This window comes from Mus caroli, chromosome 8 (assembly GCF_900094665.2).
Source record: "Mus caroli chromosome 8, CAROLI_EIJ_v1.1, whole genome shotgun sequence".
In the NCBI taxonomy this organism is placed as follows: Eukaryota; Metazoa; Chordata; class Mammalia; order Rodentia; family Muridae; genus Mus; species Mus caroli.
The window spans coordinates 111,087,038-111,093,439 of record NC_034577.1 but is presented as its reverse complement, the minus strand read 5'-3'; the positions used below and the strand labels follow the sequence as shown (position 1 = coordinate 111,093,439).

At 46.6% G+C, this 6,402-nt stretch overlaps 1 protein-coding gene across 2 annotated transcripts in view; it reads right to left on the bottom strand.

The window, feature by feature from the left end:
- Window positions 1-6,402, bottom strand: part of Usp10 (ubiquitin specific peptidase 10) — a 48,144-nt gene that overhangs the window by 27,488 nt on the left and 14,254 nt on the right. The window lies entirely within an intron of this gene.

Here is a 6,402-nt window from a genome sequence, read left to right as displayed (position 1 = left end):
TGGGAGGCAGAGGCAGGCGGATTTCTGAGTTCGAGGCCAGCCTGGTCTACAAAGTGAGTTCCAGGACAGCCAGGGCTACACAGAGAAACCCTGTCTCGGGAAAAACAACAACAACAAAAAATTAAATTAAAAATTCAGAAGCAGCCTCCAGGGAAGTTTACAAAGCACACCCTATCACCAAGTAAGTGGAAAACACTCTTTATTATGCAAAAGCACTTGGGGGGGGGGTGACAGGGAGACCACCCTGGGGCTACCCTGAAGACAAAGCCGTCCTCTCCCGCAGTCCGCACACGTCCTGGACCACAAGCAGACAGTGGACCGCCGTCGTGTCACGGTGGAAACAGAGTTTTCTCATGAATGCTTTCTGACTCAGCCTCTTACCAATTGCTCGCAGCATAGAGCTTATACTAACAGCACTCACAGAGCAGTGTGTGAGAAGGAAACAGGAGAACCACAGTATGAATGGTGAACAACAGACAACTCAAATTACTTATTAAAAACTTCAACTGCTGTGCTTAGTGGCAGAATGTATATAGTAATCAGGAGGTTTTAAAAACTCAAGAAGAAACTAAATGCTGACGTCTTACTTCCACAGAATTCCATCCCATAAATACGTTACTCACCCTCAAGGAGCAGGGGTGTGGTTAGTTGTAAAGCACGCGGCGGGGGCCTGGGGTCAGGACATCCTGACATCTATGGGAAGTTTGGAAACCCCATTAAGAGAACTATGGTGACAGACAGGGATGGATACAGTGAAAGCCAATGAAACTCAGAGACACCAGTGAGACCACACCTCCCTTCTCAAGGGAAGCAACACTCAGAAAGCCTTTTGGGTCCTCTTAGGAATAAGCACTAATTACTAACTAACTACTAACAATGTAGGAAAGATATCTATGGATGAGAATTAAATCAGTGTGACTTGTTGAAGTTATGGGTGTCTCTGACCTGCCTGATGTGGGTGCTGGGAGCTAAACCCACCAGAGCAGCAAGGGTTCTAACCACTGAACCATCTCTCCAGCTCAGAAATGTTCACTTAAATTTCACTTGGAAACACACTTTCTAGTTTGTTCACATACAATCCATTTTTTTTTTTTAAAGAAATGGTTAATTCAGAAAGGGCTAAACCTTGGCAATGTGCAGTCTGACTGCAGAACCCAGGCTCCCTCCTGGGGGGAGAACCAGGTGACAAGAACCAGGTGACAATCTCTCCTGGGACTTCCACTTAGTTCCTTATTTGGTGTCACTTGAAAGTCTGCCAGAGTGCTTTTCTTGCAAATAATTCATAGCAGGACATGGTGGCATTTGCCTTTAATCCAGGCACTGAAGAGGAAGACGGGTATCAGATGTCTAAGTTCAAGGCCACCTAAGAGGGCCTGTTAAAGACAGACAAGGAGACAGAGACATAAGGCTGATCAAAGAGCCCCACCCCCACCCCACCCCCACCCCCGTGCGTGGGCACACACATGATGCGAAATAAAAATGCACACATTTGTTCAGAAGCTCTGGACTAGTGACCTAGCCAGGCCTGACAGAGCTCTGTGGAGGGAGTGTTGTTAGTAGGGTGTATTATTTTAGAATTTTTCTTTTTAAATCATGTTTTATTCAAGAAACTGACTAGGGGCTGGAAACATGGCTCAATGACTAAGATAAGTTACTCCTGAAGTTCAATTCCTTATGTTCGCGTGATGTCACACAACTGTCTGACTGTCTCTATTCTATTACATTCTTCAGGCCGCCATGGGCACCAGGCATGCACCTGTTACACAGACATACATGCAGGCAAGACAGAAACTAAGTATAGGATGGCAGTATAGCGCTTGGGAAGCAGAGGCAGGGGGATCTCTTGAGTTTGAGGTCAGCCTGGTCCACAGAGTGATTTCCTGTACAGCAGGGATGTGTAGAGACCACATCTCAAAATTCAAAATGAAAAACTGTGTTGGTATAAAAAACAGAATTCACAGGTCCTGCTTAAATCCCCTGCTGCACAGGCACCAACTGTGTGTGTGTGGTGAAGACCTCAGCTACATCCTGCTGAGAATACTGAATCCACCAAAGGACACTGTAGGACCTGTTAACTGGAGCTATGCGACACCAAACATCATTTGGTGACTGACAAGGGGACAGCAGGGCTGTTAGCACCTCCATCCTGACTCCCTTCCCACGGGTTCCTGTGCACCAATGAATCCCATCAAGACGCACAGAGCACATCCCCCTGCCACAATGAGATCTATTTTCATGAGGTATTTCAGTGAGCCATTACACCAACATATAAAACGTCTTGCTTCAGTTTTGTAGCTGAAACCAGCAGGCAAGGTTCTAACATCGGTGCACTGGATACGCCAGGGTCTGTCTCCACCTCTGATTGCTAATGCATCCCTATAGGCCTTCCCTAGGCACCAGCTTTGTTCACTCAAAAATCATTCTGATGGGACAAAGTCACAATGTGTAACAGAACCCTTGATACTTGAAAAGTCACTGTCAAAGTCAGGGAAGATGGAGACACTAAGATCGGAGGCCAAGGACTCATTAAAAAAGGGAGGTGGGGTTTACTGTACAAGATACATAATTATATCTGCCTAATCAAGGTGACTCATACCTGGGAGGCAACCAGTTAAAGATGGAGAGATGCCCCAGGAAGAGCACTTGCCGCTCTTCCAAAGAACTCGAGTTCTATTCCTATCACCCACATACATAATGGCTGACAGCCACCTGTAATGCTAGTTCCAGGCAACCCAATGCCTTCTTATGGCCTCCAAGGGTACACATGTTCGCAAAACACTGTGTGTGTGTGTGTGTGTGTGTGTGTGTGTGTGTGTGTGTGTGTGTGTAAGTAAAATAAATATTAAAAAACAGGTAGAACTTCCCGGGGTGATGCATGGACCATGTTAAGCGCAGATATCACGTGCCATCCCTTTTAAAGGCTTTACAGCCATGCACACCATTGAGAGATCACTTTAGAGATGGCTCAGCAGTTGAGAGCACTGGTTGCTTTTCCAGATGTCTGGAGGTCAACTGCCAGCAACCCCAAGGTGGCTCACAAGCATCCGTAACTCCAGTCCCAGGGGATTCCTGAAGAGCACATGGTCCATAGACACATGTGCAGGCAAAAGACCCACATAATTAATTAAATTAAAAATACTGAGTCGGGGCTGGTGAGATGGCTCAGTGGGTAAGAGCACCCGACTGCTCTTCCGAAGGTCCAGAGTTCAAATCCCAGCAACCACATGGTGGCTCGCAACCACCCGAAATGAGATCTGACACCCTCTTCTGGTGTGTCTGAAGACAGCTACAGTGTACTTACATATAATAAATAAATAAATCTTAAAAAAAAAAAAAAGAAACTTAAAAAAAAATACTGAGTCTTTCTGAAAAGGCCTAACCACTATCACAGAGTACTTCCTATCGGACACATTTTAACAGTTTACATTTCTAGGAAGGTGAAAAGGGAAATTACAACATGCTGATAAACTGCAAAAGGCAGAGAAAGCTCCTGGGAGTGGAAGACAGGATTTACAAATGTAAGAAAAGACGGGGAAGAAAGACCAAGACAAGACATCCTGTTCAAAAATTGTCTCTTCCCAGGGAAGGTGGAGAGGTGACCCAGGCTACTGCAGAGTGTAGACCAGTATCACAGGAAACTTGAGGACTGCCATCGGTGTGACACTAGGGGGCACTGGAGAACAGCATTCCTCAGCCTCTAAGCTTCCAAAGGGGCTATTGAAACTCAACTGAGGGTGTGTCAGCTGACCCAAATTAGTGCTCTTTACCTGGTAATATGAAGTGGCTCTGAAGCAAGTAATCAGCTAACCCTTTGCTCTGTTCAGTGATTCTCAGTATCAAGGGAGATGACCAAACAGGACAGCTACCCACTGCAGTGCACAACTATGCAAGCAGGCTGAAGAGCCAGCCTCTCTACCTGGGAGGTCAGGGCCATCCTATGAGACAACAAATGCTATGAGGGAGCAAAGCCTTCATTCTCTCTGCAGAGGATGAGGTCGCCCACAAAGCTCCAGATTTCTCACCAACTACAAGAGTCCTGGGCCTGACTAGGATTAGGAAGCCATGGGTAGGACTGGGGAGGTGGGGGTGGGGGAAGTGGGAGGATGGGGGTGCCTGGCATTGGTGAGGCTCTATGCTGTGCCCCAAGCATGGCAAACACAAAACAACACAAGCAAAACACAAGCATGAACAAAAAAAGAGAGAAACATGGACCTGCACACATCACACCAGTACCTACCTACTCAACACTCTAAACCTTAATCGAAAAAAGGCCAGCACTGAAAAGGGGAAGTAAGCCAGGCACTGTGCCACACCTTTAATCTCAGCACTTGAGAGGCAGAGATAGGCAGCAGGTCTCTGAGTCAGAGGTCAGCCTGATCTACAGAGTGAGTTCCAGGACAGCCAGGGCTACACAGAGAAACCCTGCCTCAAAACAAACAAACAAATAAATATTGGGATGGGGCCTAGAAAGATGGTTCAATGGTTAAGAACACTGATTCTTCCAAAGGACCCAGTTCAATTCCCAGAACCCATATGACAGCTCACATCATCTACATTAACTTCAATGCTGGGGCTTGACATACATGCAGTCAAAGAAACAATGAACATAAAATAAAAATTATTTTTAAAATGTATTTAAAAAGTCTGCTAGAAGCTGGGCAGTGGTGGCACATGCCTTTAATCCCAGCACTCGGGAGGCAGAGGCAGGCAGATTTCTGAGTTTGAGGCCAGCCTTGTCTACAAAGTGAGTTCCAGGACAGCCAGTGCTATACAGAGAAACACGGTCTGCTAGACAGTGGTGGCGCACACTCAGGAGGTAGAAGGTGGCTCTGAGTTTGAGGCCATTGTAGTCTATAGAGGGAGCTCTAGGACAGCCCAAGGCTAGACAGGAAAAAAAAGTCTCAAAAAGAAAAGAGGGAGCCTGGCGTGATGGCGCACACCTTTAATCCCAGCACTTGGGAGGCAGAGGCGGGTGGATTTCTGAGTTCAAGGCCAGCCTGGTGTACAAAGTGAGTTCCAGGACAGCCAGGGCTATACAAAGAAACCCTGTCTCAAAAAACCAAAGAAGAAAAAGAAAAAGAAAAAAGGGGAAGATGCTAAACCCTACTCTAACCAAGAAACCATTTACAATTGATGCCTGCTGGGGAAGAGGAGGTCACCTTCTCAGGAGTGTCTGTCACTGGGTCTACCAACTAACTAACCACTACACCTCAGGAGGCCCCATGCCTAGGCAGACTTGGCCAGCACACAACAAGTTCTGTGGCTGCTTTGCTTGTTTGTGGTTTTTGTCTTCGTTTTTTGTTGGGGGACTGGGGGTGGGGGGAGACGGACAGAACATGTTGTTGGATAGGCAGGGAGATGGAGAGAATCTGGGAAGAGAAAAACATCAAAATAGAGTGTATGAGAAAAAAAAAAACAAAAACAACCCATGAAAAAGTCAGAGAGTAAGGTAAGGCCAACTGCCCGCAGCTCCGCTCACATGGGGAGCACAAGCTTCCCAGGGTGCAGGGAGGGAACAGCACAGAGCAACTGCAGGATGGAAGGCAAGAAAGGGGACAGTGGAGTGTGTATACCTTAGGGACAGTGTCACACCACTGTCCCACACAGGGCGGTAGCAATAAGCCTCAGACTGAGTTGTACCCGAAGGAAAAGCATTGGGTTGCTACACACTTCAAGGTCGATGCTAAATGGCTTCAGTAACAGCCACACTAGACAAGTCACACTCTGGAGAGAGTGGTGTGATAGCTTGGGGGACACCTGAAGGTGACACTGCAAGCCGGGAGTTTCACTGATGTCACAATTCCCCCAAGTGAACTGGTGAGACTGAGGATAACGTGAGCAGATACTGAAGACTGGGACATCACAACCCTCGATGGCTGTCACAAGGCACGCTAACTGCAGGCTGGTGAATGTTACAAAGGGCTGGTACTTCAGGGCTATCTCTCTGAGCCAAGGGAACAACGTCATTAGCATTACAAAGCCACAACAGAGTGGCACCCAGCCTTGGAAAGTGTGGGTTTTGGTTTGGTGTCTACTTTGTTTGCCTATTTTATTCCAAGTACTAAAATCTTGTCAGGCTTTCAACAGGCTGGCTGCATATTCTTGGTACTTTCATTGAAAATTTGAGCTAAGTTGTTGCTACAGACGCAATCTCAGAATTAGAAACCATGATTCATGTAAGAAAACCCCACTGTTAGCAGCTTCCCAGTCCTGTCGACAGAGCAGCAATGGATGCTAACAGAGCTCTCCTCACACTACAACTGCTAACAAACACAAGTGGACAAATGGAGAAGTCCCACATACTCTCTGCTGCCGCAGACACCTTGTGGCCAGCCTGAAGAGAAGCAGGAAAAGAACCATGTAAGTAAGTAAGTAAAATAAATAAATAAATAAATAAATAAA